The sequence below is a fragment of the Schistocerca gregaria genome, chromosome 5 (assembly GCF_023897955.1).
Source record: "Schistocerca gregaria isolate iqSchGreg1 chromosome 5, iqSchGreg1.2, whole genome shotgun sequence".
NCBI lineage: Eukaryota > Metazoa > Arthropoda > Insecta > Orthoptera > Acrididae > Schistocerca > Schistocerca gregaria.
In genome coordinates, this window is record NC_064924.1 from 170,544,331 (window position 1) to 170,565,079 (window position 20,749).

Genomic DNA, 20,749 nt, shown 5'->3' on the forward strand with positions numbered 1-20,749 from the left:
AGACTTCTCGATAGCGAAATTCGTATTCTCAGTCCCTAAAATGCGCCAGTTTTCCTTGTTGACGAACCAATCCAAATGAAAGTGGACTTCGTCACTAAACCAAATCACGCATGCGCCTACTAATTCCCATCTTGCTTCGAAGCCAACCGTGCAGTTTGAACGTCCTAACGCAAACCGTGCAGAAGTTATGACAGTTTTATTTCGTATAGTTCAGTACTTGTTATCCTGTGTCAGAAACATTTTTTCTAATTATTTCGCATATTGACAACTCAAAATGTCTGCAAACTTGAAAACAAATCAGTACAGGACTCCAGTAAAATGTCATTAATGAGTCAGCTTATTCAGTTAACAAAGTTGCTGCAGTCGCCGAATAATAAAATCTGAAAATAAATGGTGGTATTAAAAGTGGGCTGTCGTATACGCCTGCTAGAAATCGTGCCAGTCAGCTGCAGAGACGTCTCCTGAAGTTACCCGCTAACCACAGCCTTTAGTCGTCTCATCAGCACACCGCCTCCGAGCAGTGAAGTGGTGGGGGGAGCTGGCCACACGCAATTGCGCTTCGGCGCCAAGGGCACCATGTTGCCCCAGGCCTAGCTAGACTCAGTTCCGTGGCAGCAGCGGCCGCGTGACGTGTTACGTGTCCCCTACTGTGCTGTCCGACTATATCGTGTCCGTGGGCGTCGTCAGTTTGCCGGAACTGTAAGTAGATGCCTGCATCATAAGCCACGAACGAGCAGAAGAGGGAGTTTCCTCTGAGATGTGGGTGTCTGGTTCGGTTCTGTGGGTCTGAAAGTGTACGAAACGGAGCAGTGGCAGCACAATCTGTGTTTTACAGTACGGCTCCTTAGCAGACACGATATTGTCAAAATAAGAGCCGACGAAATAAGTGCTAGAAATGCCTCGCACCGTAGGGTAGCTTGTGCAACATAGATGTAAATGTTTAACACGCCCAGATAAATCAAAACCATGCGCACTCATCGATCCCTTACACAATTCATGGGGACAAGTGACCTGGCAACAAAAATTCTACTGTCAACAGCGCTATAGTGAAACTCATAATCTCTTGTATATTACAATTCAAGACACTAGCATCATCATTGAACCGCCGTATGTAACTCCATCTGACAAATGTTCTTCAAAAATTGAAGGTTTTAAGATACACATTGAACTTTTAGCTCTCAATAGGCACTTCATTTTTTGCACATAATTTCGATCGTCATTCCATGGCACATCAAATGTATCTCTTATCTCACTCATTTCTTACTTTTAGGTAAATCATTCCATCTAAAACTTGACAGTTTCTGTCACATTCTTTTATTTTTATCTTTGGTTCAGAAAGCATGAAACACAATATATCTAAAAATCGACCCCTGTTTTACTATTATTAATATATATAGATCAAGAGAAAGTAAAGAAATTTTATTTTACATTGTGGTTTGACATTTATTGCCACTCCCTTTATGTAGCTAGCAGCAGCTGTTTATGAAATATTTCAGTTTTCCCGAAAATGTCTAATTTTTTCTTAGTATAATTAATTTATTAATCCTTTCTTGCGAAAATAGACCTCACGCTGGTCGATTTAACCTCCCACTAGTCCATTTCCCACTCTTCGTTTGTCTACAAAAATTTTGATAAAAACCTATTGTGTAACTTTAACACAAATCTATCATTAAGTTTAATTACCCCGAGTACTTTCAAGCAATTAAATATTTTTTTACAAATCTAGACCACACAGTGGTCAGTTTGATGCCCCATTTGCCCATTTCCCTGTCTAAAAATGCCTATGAAAATTGGAACAAAAACTCATTGAGTTACATCTAAGGAGTGTTGTTTTCGCTCCCCTCAAACGTTTGATCAAAAGTGGATAACTGCTCGTAAACATGTCGATTTATATTCGGTCGTTGATGTGTGTGTGTGTTATCAATACGTTTAGCTGATGGGCATTAATGAAGGGATTCGAGATGTGAACCATGGATTCTTCATCTGAAACGCAGGTATTTGACTGATGCTGTTCCAACTCTAATTCTCCCATCCTCCAGAGCTGATTTAGGACGTAGAAATGAAACCAATAACAAGAATAATCAGGGCATAATAACGATATTCAATAAAAATTGGGAGAGATTTTACAGGTAAATAATGAAGGACTACAAGTAGAGAAAATACTAACAACGAAAACAATGCTTCAAATGCGATAATACTCGTTAGTGACAAAAAATGACTTGTGAAAACAGAACTAAAAGAACTTAGGCGGAAGACTACAAATTTATAAGCTCGACCCTGTCGGTGTAACGCTGTATTAATTAAAATAGAATAATTTCAAAAAGTAGTTGCAGGTTCTTTTGTGGTCGTAAACAAGTAGTTACGAAAGGACTAAATGGTTATCTGAAGATATTGCAACTTTACATTGTGTCTATTCATATTATAAAAATGAATGTACGTATGTACACTACTGGCCATTAAAATTGCTACACCATGAAGATGACGTGCTACAAACACGAAATTTAACCGAAAGGAATAAGATGCTGTGATATGCAAATGATTATTTTTTCAGAGCATTCACAAAAGGTTGGCGTCAGTGGCGACACCTACAACGTACTGACATGAGGAAAGTTTCCAACAGACTTCTCATACACAAACAGCAGTTTACCGGCTTGCCTGGTGAAACGTTGTTGTGATGCCTCGAGTAAGGAGGAGAAATGCGTACCATCACGTTTCCGACTTTGATAAGGGTCGGATAGTAGCCTATCGCGATTGCGGTTATCGTATCGCGACATTGCTGCTCGCGTTGGTCGAGATCCAATGACTGTTAGCAGAATTTGGAATCGGTGGGTTCAGGAAGGTAATACGGAACGCCGTGCTGGATCCCAACGGCCTCGTATCACCAGCAGTCGAGATGACAGTCATCCGCATAGCTGTAACGGATCGTGCAGCCACGTATCGATCCCTGAGTCAACAGATGGGGACTTTTGCAAGACAACAACCATCTGCACGAATAGGTCGACGACGTTTGCAGCAGCAATGACTATCTGCTCGGAGACCATGACTGCAGTTACGCTTGACGCTGCATCACAGACAAGAGCGCCTCCGACGCTGTACTCAACGACGAACCTGGGTGCACGAATGGCAAAACGTCATTTTTTTCGGATGAATCCAGGTTCTGTTTACAGCATCATGATGGTCGCATCCGTGTTTGGCGACATCGCGGTGAACGTACATTGGAAGCGTGTATTCATCATCGTCATACTGGCGTATCACCCGGCGTGATAGTATTGGTTGCCATTGGTTACGCGTCTAGGTCACCTCTTGTTCGCATTGACGGATCTTTGAACAGTAGACGTTACATTTCAGATGTGTTACGACCCATGGCTCTACCCTTCATTCTATCCATGCGAAACCCCACGTTTCAGCAGGATAAAGCAGACCGCATGTTGAGGTCCTATACGGACCTTTCTGGATACAGAAAATGTTCGACTGCTGCCCTGGGCAGCACATTCTCCAGATCTCTCACCAATTGTAAATGTCTGGTCAATGGTGGCCGGGCAACTGGCTCGTCACAATACGCCAGTCACTACTCTTGATGAAGTGTGGTATGGTGTTGAAGCTGCATGGGCAGCTGTACCTGTACACCCCATCCAAGCTCTGTTTGACTCAATGCCCAGACGCAACAAGGCCGTTATTACGGCCGGACTTGGTTGTTCAGGGTACTGATTTCTCAGGATCTATGCACCAAAATTGAGTGTTCCAGTTATGGTCATCACAAGCTTAGTAGGAAAATGTATGCAGACTATTTGTTATACCTTTGAGACGCCCATTTCTAGGCACTTGTTGACTAGGACAGTTCAAGTCACAGAATATGTTGAGTTTTCATACCGAAAACATATAGTATAATGTATTTGTCCAATGAATACCCGTTTATCATCTGCATTTCTTCTTGGTGTAGCAATTTTAATGGGCAGTAGTATATATTCCCAGGCAACGCTGCATACTGAGATAGTATCTTATAAAACATTATGTTTTGTCAGTGATGCACTCTTCCTAGTAGAGCACTACTGCAAGAACACAAGAGCAGTTTGGCGTTCCACCTAGTTTTAGCTATTTAAGCCTTCATATCATGAAAACAGTATCAAAGCTACAAATTAAATTTGAAAAGACATAATTTTTAGTTTTGATGAACGGAAAGTTAAAGGCGACGTGTGCTGTGACCACGCAGAAGACGTTGTCAGCCGACCTCCACAATAATGTTCCAGTTATGGTCATCACAAGTTTAGTAGGAAAATGTATGCAGACTATTTGTTATACCTTTGAGACGCCCATTTCTAGGCACTTGTTGGCTAGGACAGTTCAAGTCACAGAATATGTTGAGTTTTCATACCGAAAACATATACATAGTCTAAAGGTTACCTTTCACAACTCAGGATTCGAAACTCAAAAAGATAATTCGTTTGTAATGTTCCTCAATCCTTATAACTGTTAAGCAATCATCTGTCTGACGATGGATACCGGCTGAAGCCTGGAAGTTTCTTCGCAAAAGAAGCGCTCATTAAGTTACTTGAACTTCAAATCACCTGCCTAGCTTTATCAATATGCCCATCAACTGATTACAAACCATTTTCTTGTTTGGTCGCGTGGACAGGCAAAATTTAAGGAGGGCAGCAGAGCTATTTTCTCTAAAGAAAAAAAACAAAAACAAAAAACTTAACTCCTCCCGAACAGGGCATGAAGGCCCAACGGTACCGACCGGCAGCCGTGTCATCCTCGGCCCATAGGCGTCACTTGATGCGGATATGGAGGGGCATGTGGCCAGCACCCCGCTCTCCCGGCCGTATATCAGTTTCCGAGAACGGAGCCGCTACTTTTCAATCAAGTAGCTCCTCAGTTTGCCTCACAAGGGCTCACTTGGGCACGCTTGCCAACAGCAAACTTCGGTGATCTGACGGGAACCAGTGTTATCACTGTGGCAAGGCCGTTGGCTCATGGTAAGACAACGCATGTGTCATCACCTTCCACAATTGAGTTCTGTTGGTGACACTGTAACAAGCAAACAACACATTGTGCAGAACTTTGAAATAAAGTTTTTATGCAGAGATGTTTTTAAAATAAGTGCAAATTTATTTTTTCGTGTTACTAATAAAAAAGTTAATCACAATAGTAATATACTACAAACGAAAAATGTTTTCTATGATTTACACATGTGAGCACAGTGTGCCTGCTAGTGTCTATGCGGTGCAGAAAGCGCGACGGTCAGCAGTGACGTCATCACTCAAAGCATACTTGCACGTGACACCTACCGCCTATTCTAGAAACCGTGTTTTGAGCCTAATGTTCAAAACATCCTGTATAGTTGCTGTACAGCTCCCTGATACTCATGCAAGAGATAATTTATTTTCTGCTTTCCACCAATTCAGGAATATTTTCTTACTTTCAAAAATGGTTCAAATGGCTCTGAGCACTATGGACTCAACTGCTGTGGTCATTAGTCCCCTAGAACTTAGAACTACTTAAACCTAACTAACCTGAGGACGTCACACACATCCATGCCCGAGGCAGGATTCGAACCTGCGACCGTAGCAGTCGCACGGTTCCGGACTGCGCGCCTAGAACCGCGAGACTACCGCGCCCGGCCTTTCTTACTTTCCATCATGTGTATTGGTTTGTTGCCTGCCCTTCCACGTCTGCTTATTGATTTGCTCAGAAATCCAGTATTATAAATCCTCTTCAAGTAATAATTTACTGTTAATGAAGCTCTAAATCCGCGCAGAGCCTGGTGATCTATGTTTTAAGACATTGGACTCTTGTGAACTTTAGTGTTTCCATGCCATATCAGATGGCCAATAAAATTATGGGAATTCAGCAGTAACCAAACTTGTTACTTGTTAATATTTCGATTGTAAACCGGAGTGAACACTAAAAACTGACGAAAGAGCGCTCTACCCTTTCGTAGGAAATGTGTGTTCCAAAATAGATCACATCCTCTTCAAACATAAAGTCAGGGATATTCCTCTCCCAGCACTGAGAATAGTCACGCTTGTTGGCTGTGTGAAGAGCAACTTTAGTGTATGGAAGACAAGCGTTGGCTCTATAAAGAATAACTTTATTCTATGGGAAGACAGGCGTGTATACGATTCGCTGTCAGTGTGGTTTGTCATTTTCCGGACATTCTCTACACACAGTTCAAGAATTCTGCGTGGAACATAAACGCTACAGCTGCCAGATACAGCTTCATAAATCTGCCGTGATCGAGCACCGTATTCAGACACGCCACTCTATGGACTACGAAAGCGAACAAATGTTCAAATGTGTGTGAATTCCTAAGGGACCAAACTGCTTAGGTCATCGGTCACTAGACTTACCCACTACTTAAACTAACTTATGCTAAGAGTAACACACACACCCATGCCCGAGGGAGGACTCGAACCTCCGGCGGGAGGGGCCGCGCAGTCCGTGACATGACGCCTGAAACCACGCGACAGGAAAACGCACAGATTTCGTACATCTGGAATTCGGTTTTCAGGAAAGTAGGTGAAATACGTTTGACGAGTGATTTAAGTAATCTTGATGATGATTTTAACCCTGAAAAAATGTTGCATTGCTGCTGGCAATAGTTAGCGCCAATAAATAAAGGTACTGTTCCCATGTGGACCAGAATTTGTGACGGAACTTCCTTCAGAGAGGGATCGCCGCACGTGTAGTGTTTCTTCTATCTTGATAATCCGTGTACGCATGCGGATTGGCTCCACCTACCGGTATAGAAGGCGGAGTGGAACACTTTACTGAATAGTACTCAAATGGCCTCGTGTTGTTAAATTCTGGAGACATGCAAGAACGTGTGCAAAAAATTGCTCTGACGGAAATGTCGTCTTACCCTCAACTACTGACAAAAGAAAATTTTGTTATAGGCTATCTGACTTTATTTTAGGAACAAATTAACAAGGGAAATACTTACGTTCTACAACGGTTACTCTATGGGCATAAATGAGCATTTAAATGTACCTTAATGATCAGGTTTATTATCACCGAGTTCAGCTTTTGACTTAAGAAATGTGCCATATCTTATGGGCAAAGCATGTGCAGTTAGCATACCTCGCTCGCAATTGTGAACTAAATGCTTTTCACACAAAAATTGAAATTATTAAATAATACAATAATCAGTAAAGAATGGACCCTGAGACACCGATGCCTGCTACGACGATCTCGATGCAGTTTACCATCAAAACTTGAAACATTCATGCATAGACTCTAATAATAATACTGTTGCTGAATTAGTGAGTGACTACTGTACTAGCAGCTCGCAGCGTGTAAACACATTCACTGCGAGCAAATGATGCTAGAATAATCTCTACTGCAGTTTAATGTGTAAGTGTATGAGCACATGGCATACTAAACAGAATGCTTAAATTTCAGACATAAATTTAATAGCAGCAAGTAACGCAAATTAATTCAGAGAGCTCATGTTCAAGTTACCGATTTTCTCGACTCAAAATACAGGTTACAGTACATGGAAGAATACAGTTGTTTCTGCATGAACCACGTGGAATTCTGTACCATCACACAACAAATAATTTACCCTCAAAGTATTCAAGAAACCTTCGAAAATATCCAGGATCATTACGTTAGAGAGGAAGTGATTTATTTACTTCACCTATGGTTCGGGTATGCTGCGGAGAAACTAATTTCTGCCCGCGCAAGGCAAAGGTCCCGAGTTCGAGTCTCGGTCCAGCACACAGTTTTAATCTGCCAGGAACTTTCATATCAGCGCACACTCCGCTGCAGAGTGAGAATCGCGCTCTGCAAACGTCCCGCAGGCTGTAGCTACGCCATGTCTCCGCAATATCCTTTCTTTCAGGAGTGCTAGTCCTGCAAGGTTCGCAGGACAGCTTCTGTAAAGTTTCGAAGGTAGGAGACGAGGTAATGGCGGAAGTAAAGCTGTGAGGAAGGGGCGTGAGTCGTGTTTGGGTAGCTAAGATGGTAGAGCACATACCCAACAGTACAAAACGTATTGATTCTCTCCACTTGTGATGGCTCAGTACAAACGTGAATTCGCTGCAACACGTTGCAACACATAACTCGTAGCCCTTGACAAGAGAACACATGAAGCAAATATCATCGCAAGTTTGCACACCAGTCTGCCCTACAAGGGGAGTGGCAGTAGAAATCTTACACATACAAACGGCCAGCACTACGAATCCCTTGTTCCGACCACATTCGAATGCAGAACACGCCGTACCGGCCGAAGACATGCTGAACTCCCATTGCGCAAGACAATGCTCGCCAGACAACGTCGTTCAAACTACCAATCCGTACTGTAAAAAGGCCATCTTCCTCTCAAACATCCACTACTGGGCGCAGAATATGTTAGCAAAAGTGCTCTCGAATTAGCAAACGCAGAAAATGATAAAATCTGAGAGTTGATATGCGTGGCAAGCAACTTTCAAGTTTACAACCGTACGGGAGACAGGGGCACGTTGACACAAGGATCACGTTTACGCAGAACTCTTTTCTCGGGGCCATTCTTGCTAGAGCGCTACCGACGGTGGAAGATTAGTACTGACATCTGCTGAGCCTCTCACAAACTTCACGGCACCAGCTAAGTGAACATCCTAGCGCAAACAACTTATCTGTGTTTCTGTGCAAGATGAGTAAAATTATTATCAAGTATTGAAGTTTCTAGGAAGCATAGCTTTTAGAATTGTGAACAGATAAACATGTTCGTTGACAAGAGCTTATTCTACTCTACAAGGCATTTTTGTATAGTTAGAAATCCTGAAAGTTACTACTGTAATTTCGAAACTACACTACGGGCCATTAAAATTGCTACACCATGAAGATGGCGTGCTACAGACGCGAAATTTAACCGACAAGAAGAAGATAATGTGGTATGCAGATGATTAGCTTTTCAGAGCATTCACACAAGGTTGGCGCTGGTGGTGACAACTACAACGTGCTGACATGAGGAAAGTTTCCAACAGATATCTCATACCCAAACAACAGTTGACCTTCGTTGCCTGGTGAAACGTTGCTGTAATGCCTCGTGTAAGGAGGAGAAATGCGTACCATCACGTTTCCGACTTTGATAAAGGTCGGATTGTAGCCTATCGCGATTGTGGTTTATCGTATCGCGACATTGCTGCTCGCGTTGGTCGAGACCCAATGGCTGTTTGCACAATATGGAATCGGTGGGAACAGGAGGGTAATACGGAACGCCGTGCTGGATCCCAACGGCCTCGTATCACCAGCTGTCGAGATGACAGTCATCTTATCCGCATGGCTGTAACGGATCGTGCAGCCACGTCTCGATCCCTGAGTCAACAGATGGGGACGTTTGCAAGACAACAACCATCTGCACGAATAGTTCGACGACCTTTGCCGCAGCATGGACTATCAGCTCGGAGACCATGGCTGCGGTTACCCTCGACGCTGCATCACAGACAGGAGCGCCTGCGATGCTGTGCTCAACGACAAACCTGGGTGCACGAATGGCAAAACGTCATTTTTTCGGATGAATCCAGGTTCTGTTTACAGCATCGTGATGGTCGCATCCGTGTTTGGCGACATCGCGATGAACGCACATTCGAAGTGTATATTCGTCATCGCCATACTAGCATATCACCCGGTGTGATGATATGGGGTGCCATTGGCTACACGTCTCGGTCACCTCTTGTTCGCATTGACGGCACTTTGAACAGTGGACGTTACATTTCAGATGTGTTACGAATCGTGGCTCTCCCTTCATTCGATCGTTGCGAAACCCTACATTTCAGCAGGATAATGCACGTCCTCATGTTGCAGGTCCTGTACGGGCCTTCTGGATACAGAAAATATTCGACTGCTGCCCTGGCCAGCACATTCTCCAGATCTCTTACCAAATGAAAGCTTCTGGTAAATGGTGGCCGAGCAACTGGCTCGTCACAATATGCCAGTCACTACTCGTAATGAACTGTGGTATCATGTTGAAGCTGCATGGGCAGCTGTACCTGTAAACCCCATCCAAGCTCTGTTTGACTCAATTCCTTGGGCATATCAAGGCCGTTATTACGGCCAGAGGTGGTTGTTCTGGGTACTGATTTCGCAGGATCTATGCACCTAAATTGCGTGAAAATGTAATCACATGTCAGTTCTAGTGTAATATATTTGTCCAATGAATACCCGTTTATCATCTGCATTTCTTCTTGGTGTAGCAATTTTAATGTCCGGTAGTGTAAGTCATACGTGGCGGTGGGGCACGTTTACCCAGTTCCGTTGGGTCATGTTTACGCTCTATTTTGCATTACCATCCTAACTGATTCTCCAGTCAAGGAAATTTTATGAGAACATCAGTTGGAAACGCAGTCAAAAAAAGTGAGGAAACAGGAGAAGAAAAGGTAGAAATTGCTAATGAAGTTATTTGAATCTAACGAGCAAGCAGAAGCAGAAGCAGAAGGAACAAATTATATGCTAGCAAGGACTTATAAGGGCAAGAAATTCCTAAAAGGACGAATAAGGAAAAATGTAAATAGGTCCACTTTTGATGTCATCGTTGGTGTTCTGCCGACAGAAAGTCTTCTATCATCTTCTTCACATTCTTGTTATTTCCGCTTCTTTTATGCCGTTTGTCATCCTTCCTCTCAATCTCCTCTCATAAACCAGTCCTCCCATTTGTATCCCGCCTGGAAGGCGGAGCGTCGGTCTGCTCCTGTAAACTGAAAGGTAGACTTCCTGCATGGAAGCGAGTAGGAACAGGTGAGGTAAAAATCTTAGTACTGCTACTAAAGGAAAAGTGGTTTTACTATATCTCAGCACACAAAAATATGAGAATACATAACTTTGTACTGAGGAGCACATAGGTACGAAACCGGATGTTTCAAAGCTAACACAGGCAAAATATGTAGTGGGTCGCCCACTATGAAAATGAATCATTGTTGGTTGGTCATCTGCTCGGAATCAAATGGGCTGAATCCGGAGCGAATAGAGGGCGCTGTGGTCGGCGTTGATCGTTCGCTCTCGTGGTGCCAATCTACGAGAGCGCACCTACGTTGTGACATCGTAGCCATCGATACCACACTTCCAAAGCGCTCAAAGCGCTCTTTTATCAAGAGCTCACGTCCCAACGAATTTCTCATCCAGTTCTTCTTCATTTGTCTCATAACCTGCAGCAATCTGACGAAGAGAGTGAAATTTGTTTTAGTATTTACTGCTTCAAACGATACGGTCAATCGACAAGAAATGAAGAATGAATCCTGTGCATTAGATGTAAAAGGTGGGCTCGCGACGATTGTGCCAAAAAACGGTATTTTTTGCATGCACAATTTGCAAATCGGACAATATTGACGAATAGGCCTTTAATTAGCATTCAAACTTCTAGGTGGGGCATATTATGCTAAGAGGTGGAAATTCGACAAAAAATTTGTTTATTGTCAGCAATTTTTTTACAGTGTTAACTGGTGTAAATACGCCTTCAGTATTGTAGTTCCAATAAAATATGATTTGTTTTGCAAATTTTAGTATTGTTTTATTTAATCGTTATTGTGTTCTATGATATGCAAAAACGTGCCCCATAGAAGTATAAACGTGTCCCATATACGTCGCACGTTAACTGGGGCCTACATAAAATTATTTTACACTCTTAAATGTAATATTGAGTGAGAAGAATATCTACCAACTGTTAACGTAATAGCCATGTTATAAGACTAAACTATTTTAAACACGATAAATCTAACGAAACAACTTAAAAAATTCCGGAAAGAAATTCGCGTAAATGTGCCCCGATCTCCCATAATATTAAGAGATGTCTGGATACAGATGGATTCTCTCGATTTTATGGACTATATGATTCTCATTCGGGGCAAATGTAATTCGATTCCATTTATGACCATTCACATTCAAATTTTCTGTTGTTCCCTTGTATCATTTAACGAAAAATGGTGGGATGGTTCATTCAGAAAGGACACGTCCGATTTCCTCTCCTATCCCTGTATAAGCCGTGTCTATATGCCGTCCCTAATAACATCATCGTTGTCTAGAAGCTTAATAGTAACTTTCCTTCCACTTTGCCCTCCTATCTTCCGTATTCTCTTATTTGCACCTCCACAATAGCTTTAGTTCCAGCAGTTACGTTTATTTAAAATGTAACAGCAACTTTTCACTGGTTCCACAAAGCAAGTTTGAACGCAGGCCTTTAGTTCCACGAGTTTCTAAACATTCATGGTGGTGTCTGTTTGTTCTATATCGTGTCTCCCTACCACTTTCGCGCAACAACGCTGTGAGCGAGTTTTTTAGGGAATTAACTACACTCCTGGAAATGAAAAAAAGAACACATTGACTCCGGTGTGTCAGACCCACCATACTTGCTCCGGACACTGCGAGAGGGCTGTACAAGCAATGATCACACGCACGGCACAGCGGACACACCAGGAATAGCGGTGTTGGCCGTCGAATGGCGCTAGCTGCGCAGCATTTGTGCACCGCCGCCGTCAGTGTCAGCCAGTTTGCCGTGGCATACGGAGCTCCATCGCAGTCTTTAACACTGGTAGCATGCCGCGACAGCGTGGACGTGAACCGTATGTGCAGTTGACGGACTTTGAGCGAGGGCGTATAGTGGGAGTGCGGGAGGCCGGGTGAACGTACCGCCGAATTGCTCAACACGTGGGGCGTGAGGTCTCCACAGTACATCGATGATGTCGCCAGTGGTCGGCGGAAGGTGCACGTGCCCGTCGACCTGGGACCGGACCGCAGCGACGCACGGATGCACGACAAGACAAAAATGTGAACGAATATTCCCTGAGTGGGTTTCCAAGTTCTACAAAGGATCGAAGGATGACGTATGCCATATCACGTCTATAATCTAGGTTTAAATTAAGTTTCACAAAAGAGAAAACTATCAAAATGGTCTACAGTGACCCTCAATTATCTTTAATTACTTATCTAACTTGTCGTAAATTACAGTGGCTGATGTGGCTTCTTAATAACTATATAACAGAAAAATCATCGCGTTTCAAATCTTTACTTCAAGTGGCAAATGTGAACACCATGAGTTTTAATTAACGATCGACACTAGTATTAAGCAAAAAGAAGGTGTAACAGATGAGACTTCTGCAGTTCTGAGTGAAGCCTTATGCGCTCAAAAATGCGGCATCGCGTGCGTTCATTAACTTGTCGGTGTTTAGGCAGCGTCAGGGCAGTGGCGGGCACCACAGCTCCGCTCACCCCGCCATCTCGGAACTAACTCCTCTCTAACTTCTCCTCACTACATTTACCGAAGTTGGCTTTAAAAAAAACTATCTGGCTGTGTTTTCATCTGACCAATCAGGGTCTCAATGTTAACCTTAAGCTCTGCCTACAAAAATTCTGTCTATCCAATGAGAAACGTTATACTTTTCGTGGTGGAGCAATGTTTTTAAAGTTTGCAACGTAACAGAGACGCTAAAAAGTCTCACGCTAAAACGTGCGGGCGGTAGTCTTAGAGGTAGGCTTGCGACGTGGGTGCCCAGTCCGTCCCTTATCGTAGGGCCATATAGCTTAACACGGTTCTGCTCTCGGCTTCTGTTCTCGTTTCTCCCCTCGGAACTGCGTCGGTCTCACGGTGGGAAGGTACGACATGCATTTAGGCATTCTTCCGTTAGTCTGTGGTATTCCATTTGCTCACTCGTTACTCGTATTACTTTGGTTAATTGAATGTCACGATTTATTCGGAGCTATGTGACATACTACTGGATTTGCTTATCATGTCAGGGTTTTCATGGAAGGTGTTGGATTTGCCTGACACCTTACAAGTTTGGGGGTTTTCGAACGCATCTCGGAGGTTTTGTAAGATTCGGAGGATGTCATTGATACCAGACAGGTGGGTAGCATCTCGCCAAACACAACGTTACAGGCCCTCGATAAATCACTCTTGCTGAGATGGAGCTTAGTTTTACTAACGCAAACCTACGAATGCAAACCATTGTGTCTGAGATTCCCAGATGACTTTTACTTCCTGTGAATCATAGCGTGGGCATCTGAAACGGTGTTTTGATGAAGAACATCTTGTAGATAAGATTTCGCATACTCATGGTGATAACCTGCCTGCAGGTACTTTTATCTAGACACAAATGCGAGACGCAACCAGTGAGTGGATCGGCACAGAACTGGTGAGTGTAGCAGCAGCAGCAGCAGCAGCAATAGTAATAGCAGTAGTAGTTTCATTTATGTGCGGATCTATTTTACACGGACTTACCGTGGTATTACTGTTCAAGAACAAATGCAGTCGACTCTCGGTAGTTTGAAACTCAAGGGACCAGGGAAAAATTTCAACTTACAAAGAGTTCAAAATAACAGGAGTTTAAATAATCGAGAGGGACATCGGAAAATTCGAATAAGTGAGAGTCTGACAAAAAGTAAACTGTAGTACATACATATTACGTACACAGGTACGCTCATCTTTATTTTAATAATATGAGAAATAATGCATACACATAAACATATGGTAAATGCACCTCTGGCATGGATAACAGTGGTGCCGCGTCGTGGCAAGGAAGCGGTGAGTCCTTGGTAGGTCGCTAGAGGGAGTTGGCGCCAGGCCAGCACATCAGTTGGAATTCGCCACTGTGTTTCTTGAACAACTCCATCACAGTCCTGGTCTTGTGACATGGCGCATTATCTTATTGAAAAATGCAGCTGCCGTCGAGAAATATAGTCGCCACGAAAGGTTGTACGTGGTCTGGAACCAACGTACGATACTCCTTGGTCTTCATGGTGCCTTGCACGACCTCCACTTGGTCTATGGAAGCCCAAGTGACTCTTCCCCAGAACGTAACAGGGCCGCCGCCAGCTTGTCTGCGTCCCGCTGTAGAGTTGTCAAGGAGCTATTCCCCTGGAAGACGACGTATTGGCGCCCTCCCATCGCCATGATAAAGAAGGTATGGGGATTCATCAAACCATGCAATGTTCTGCCACCTGCCCAACGTCCATTGTCGATGGTCACATGCCCATTTCAGTCGTAATTGCCGATGTCGTGGTGTTAACATTGGCACATGCATGGGTCGTCAGTAGCGGGCGCCCATTGTTAGGAGTGTTCGGTGCAGTGTGTCTTCAGGCACATTTGTTCTCTGCTCAACAGTAAAGTCTGATGTTAGTTCCATCACAGTTCGCAGCCTGTCCTGTTTTATCAGTCTGCCCAGCCTACGACGTCCCACAACTATAATGAGGGGTGGACGTCCATCCCGCGACGTCTGGACGTGGTTTCACCTGTTTTGGCCACGTGTTGAAGACACTCACCACAGCACTTCTCGAACACCCTACAAGTCGAGCAGTTTCCGAAATGAGTGTGCCGAGCCACCGAGCCATCGCAAACTGCTCTCGGTCGAACTCCGACAGATCGCGTGCCTTCTCCATTCTACACACAGACAACACGCTCACTGACATTAGATGCACCGTGCTTGTGTCTGACTAGAAGTCATTCCTCTCCAGATGACGTTGCTATCTAGGGGGCGGATTTATATCGGCAGTAGGTCGGTGGTCATGATGTTCTGACTGATCACTAAGCGTACATGAAAAACACGCCAACTAAAATATTACACGCATTTTTGAGAAGTAGTTGGTGATTTTCATTTGAGAGAACGACTTTAATCTAGTACTCTCCAGCGAATTCTCTATCGCGATGAGATCTGAGAAGAAATATTCACTTGTTTCCGCTCTGAGGGTGTAAGAGCACAGAATATGGACAGATGACTTGGCGTGGTCGATGTTGTTGGCGTTGGCGGTTGCCGTTGGTTATCTTCTTCGTTCGCGTCCTGACAGGCCAACAGTTCAGCATCAGTAAGAACACGGTGGACACAGATGTCAGCGTCAGCAGGAACGAAATCCTCAAATGTTAACTCACCACAATTGGCTGAGAGTTCCGAATCTGAATCTGGCAAGACCGAATTCGTTAATTATCGCGACTCTGATGACTGTTTCATGTTTTCTCTTTGCGTTACAAACCCGTCCTTTCTGAAGCAGGGCTGACATTCTTCCAGGACTTATCAGTCACGGTTATAGCGGCCAAAGCCGTTATGTTCGTCTTCTCACCTTTTTCACTGTTATGCAGAATAAGTGAAGCAATATCTCTTCCTAGAGAGTTTTAAAATTTTGTGTTATGCCCTTGCCGAATAGTTGCAATCTTGATGTGTTGTGTGGCGAAAAAATCAGTTTTACTAAATCTTTGGCGGTGGGTTGTTACGGTCGATGCGGTTGTCCGAAAACAGTAAAACTTTGCTTTCCTCCTTTTCCGCATCGCTATTATCCAAGGTCAGCCATTCATTAAACAATTCTGTCGTCATCCACGATTTTTTGTTTGAGCGGGGAAGCAATTTTACTCCTTTGAAACAGCGTGGTTTGTCACATTTCGCTATTATCAGTGGTTTCAGCTTCTGAAATATGTCCATGTTACAGGCTAGAAGTAGAGTTAACCCGTCCTTGCCCAGTTTTCCTCCATAACACCTTTCGTCTTTTAATGCTAGGGTGCGATAAGGAAGTAATTTATAAAAAAAGCCCGGTTCGTGTCTGTTGAATAGCTGACGAGTCGTTCTGGTTGATCAGTCCATTCTATACAAAGAAAACGCTCCACGATGGCACTCTCTCGGTGGATTTTTTTAACGTGATTCCGTGACTTTTTCAAAATTTGAGAGCCACCCCTTACTTGCCGGAGATCCATCAATTCCGAGAGGCTGAGTAAAAGATTTGGCTTTTTCTTTCAACACTGTGTACCACATTGTGTACCGTGATGCGTCACTCGGCACAAAGTTTATCCACAGTTCAATCGTCCAATGTTTATGCTCCTTAAATCAAGCGAGGCGTCGTTTGTCATTTACCGGCTTGATGTGAGGCTCATGAGCAGCCACTCGACCATGAAAACCAAGTTTTCTCACCTCCCGCCGAACTGTTACAATACTTGCAGTGGATCCTGATGCAGTCTGAAATTCCTGTACGATGGTGTGTATAGATGTGTACCTAAGACACATTACGACCCTCTTCAACTGTCGGCGGTCTCTGTCAAGCAAGAGACAAGGTTGACGTGTACGCATTTGTGCTGTGCGCGTCCCTTCACGTTTCCACTTCACTACCACACCGGAAAAAGTGGACCTAGTGATGTTTATGAGTGCGGAAATCACGCGTATAGATGTAAGACACAAGAGACATCCAATCACCTGACCACGTTCGAAGTTCGTGAGCTGTGCTGAGTCCCCCATTCTTCTCTCTCACGATTTTTAATGACTACTGAGATCGTTGATAAGGAGTACCTAGTAGTAGGTGGCAGCAAAATGCACCTAATACGAAAAACGTATGTTTTTTCGTGGGGGGGGGGGGGGGGGGGGTGGCGTGTTATCCGGATACTTTTGATCACGTAGTGTATTTACACCAGAAAGGGAGCACAGCCCTTAGTATTTGACATAAATCTCAGTCTCCACTGGCTCCTTGGAGAAAGGGGTCATAGCTGATGCAGACAGACGTACAGACAGACGAAAGTAAAAATGGCTAAAATTATTTTATGTGATATAATTACATATTAACAATATTCATATTTTTCCCTTTATTTGTCCCGTGAAACCTAGCTTCTTACCAACTTTTATGTTTGTAGGCTAACGAGAAGTACATTATAGGATCTGATGAGTGAGTCCTCTACACTGTTTTATCCACTTGAGCCAGCAGTCCTCAAGGCAGGTAAATTCGAACTGAAGTTATCTTTTCCATTCTGTGCCTGAGACACTTCCGGTGACAGGACCTTTCTTTTTTTAAAATCGTCGACAGTGTAGATGGTAAAATTGAGAACTGTTTTGCAACATTTTTTTTCCGAAATTCCACTCTCCACAGTTTCAGTAACAAGTGGTTTTCACTAACTGAATGACGTTGTTCCTTCTAGCACTCATGGCGTTTCACAGTGTCTAGAAACAAGGATTGAAAACAACACAGCGTGAAAGCAGATTGCAGACTGAATGGCATACGAGTTGCAGAAACAAACTTCAGGTGGTCTCAAGCTGTACTGGGAATCACAGAAGTAAGGGGACTTCAGTGGGTGTCACACAAGTTGGAGGCTCCAAATTATAGAGAGTACGGAAGATGTGACTTCAAATTATAGCACAACAACGTCAAATTACCGAGTGGACAAAACACGTTTTTTTTTTAATTCATCGAGTGTTTTCCAAGGGACCGGGAGAAAATGTAAACTATTGTGATTTTCAGATTATCAAGTGACAAATTACGGACCGGTCCTTGAGTATTTTTCATCAGTATGGGAGCCTTAGCAGATAGGACTGATACAAGAGATAGAGAAGATCCAACGAATAGTGGCGCGTTTCGTCACGGGATCGTTTAGTCGGTGCGAGAGCCTTATAGAGGTGTGTAACAAACTCCATTGGCGGAAGTTACAAGAGAGGTCTTGTGCATCACGCAAATGTTTACTATTCACATATCGGGAGAGCATTTTACTTCTTCCCACCTATATCTCGCATAATAATCACGAAGACAAAATTCGGCAAATTATACGCAGTACGGAGGCTTACCGACAATCATTCTTCCCACGTGCCATTTGCGAGTAGAACAGGGTAAGGTGGATTATTTAGATGTAGACGTAGAAGCATATCTAACTATGTCTTATTCGGATTGGTATTTAATAATTTTTGTTTAAATGAAAATACCATTAGAACTGAGAAAAGGTCTGTAATATACTATTACCAACACGTACAACACTAAAGATAGAATAATGCAGGTACCCCCATTACCACAGGTTCTGTCATGTGGTTGCCATCGCTGCAGTAACAGCTACGCAATGCGTCAGTTCCAGTGCGTTAAGTGAAACTACACTACTGGCCATTAACATTGCTACACCACGAAGATGGCGTGCTACAGAGGCGAAATTTACCGGACAGGAAGAAGAAGCTGTGATATGCAAATGATTAGCTTTTCAGAGCATTCACATAAGATTGGCGCCGGTGACGACACCTACAACGTGCTGACATGAGAAAAGTTTCCAATCGATTTCTCATACAGCAGTTGACCGGCGCTGTCTGGTGAAATGTTGTTGTGATGGCTCGTGTAACGAGGAGAAATGCGTACCATCACGTTTACGACTTTGATAAAGGTCGGATTGTGGCCTATGGCGATTGCGGTTTATCGTATCGCGACATTGCTGCTCGTGTTGGTCGAGATCCAATGACTGTTAGCAGAATATGGAATCGGTGGGTTCAGGAGGGTAATACGGAACGCCGTGGTGGATCCCAACGGCCTCGTATCACTAACAGTCGAGATGACATGCATCTTATCCGCATGGCTGTAACGGATCGTGCAGCCACGTCTCGATCCCTGAGTCAACAGATGGGGATGTTTGCAAGACAACAACCATCTGCACGAACAGTTCGACGACGTTTGCAGCAGCATGGACTATCAGCTCGGAGACCAAGGCTCCGGTTACCCGTGACACTGCATCTCAGACAGGAGCGCCTGCGATTGTGCACTCAACGACGAACCTGGGTGCACGAATGGCAAAACATTTTTTTCGGAAGAATCCAGGTTCTGTTTACCATCGTTATGGCCACATCAGTGTTTGGCGACATCGTGGTGAACGCACATTGGAAGAGTGTATTCGTCATCGCCATGCTGGCGTTATCACCCGGCGTGATGGTATGGGGTGTCATTGGTTACACGTCTCGGTCACCACTTGTTCGCATTGGCGGCTCATTGAACAGTGAACGTTACATTTGAGATGTGTTACGACCCGTGGGTCTACCCTTCTTCCGATCCCCGCGAAACACTACATTTCAGCAGGATAATGCACGACCGCATGTTGCAGGTCCTCTATGGGCCTTTCTGGATACAGAAAATGTTTGATTGCTGCCCTGGCCAGCACATTCTCCAAATCTGTCACCAATTGAAACCGTCTGGTCAATGGTGGCCGAGCAACTTGCTCGTCACAATGCGCCAGTCACTACTCTTAATGAACTGTGGTATCGTGTTGAAGCTACATGGGCGGTAGTACGTGTACATACCATTCAATCTCTGTTTGACTCAGTGCCCAGGAGTATCAAGGCCGTTATTACGGCCAGAGGTGGTCGTTCTGAGTACTGATTCCTCAGGATCTATGCAGTCAAATTGAGTGAAAATGGAATCACGTGTCACTTCTAGTATAATATATTTGTCCAGACTCACAATTCCGGAAAAAAACATAATAATACAGATTTTTTTAAAAAATGTTAAGAGCTAAAGGTTGAATATCGCGTGCGACTCTGTCCACCAATTCATACTGCATTAGTCTTGAAAATAATTTATATTAATTTTCAATTATAATTCGTTTAAATTGCGCCTCACAGCTTAATTAATCATACTAAAACCATATAAATAAGCCACACAAAGTGCCTGGCGGAGAGCTACAGTCTGAGTCCTCGACCTCCATTGTATCTTAAATAATAAACGAGTTATTTAACATTTGCTGATTGACAGTTACAAGAACTTTCTAGGTGCTGTGTCCTTTTACGTATTCTAATTACCATTAATATCTGCACATCGGCAGAATCGTGATGCTCCCCTCTAATATGACGTATTGCTCTTCATTGTACCAATTAGAGTTTACGCTTCATGACTGAAAACACCAACAATACGTGAGACGCTGTTGTGTGTGCCAGCAGTGGTTCTCACGTCACGTCCTCCTGTTTTCAAACTTCGACAGCGCCGCGTTTCGCGCCGGCCAGCGGTTAGCCACGGCAGGTCACCCAGGAGCTCCGCGGCTCCCACCCACACGTCTGTTCACGGAGCCTCCGGCACCCAG

General features: G+C 43.8%; 1 protein-coding gene across 2 annotated transcripts in view; it reads left to right on the forward strand.

The window, feature by feature from the left end:
• Positions 1–438: 438 nt before the first annotated feature.
• The window catches only part of LOC126272550 (cytochrome P450 6k1-like), a 98,199-nt gene continuing 77,888 nt past the window's right edge, over positions 439–20,749 (forward strand). Inside the window, exon 1 of one of the 2 annotated variants that reach the window (XM_049975468.1) lies at positions 439–699. The gene's annotated coding sequence lies outside the window, so the exon portion shown is untranslated. Of the gene's footprint in view, positions 700–14,075; positions 14,103–20,749 lie in introns of those variants that run through there. The other variant, XM_049975469.1, reaches the window with a different exon arrangement.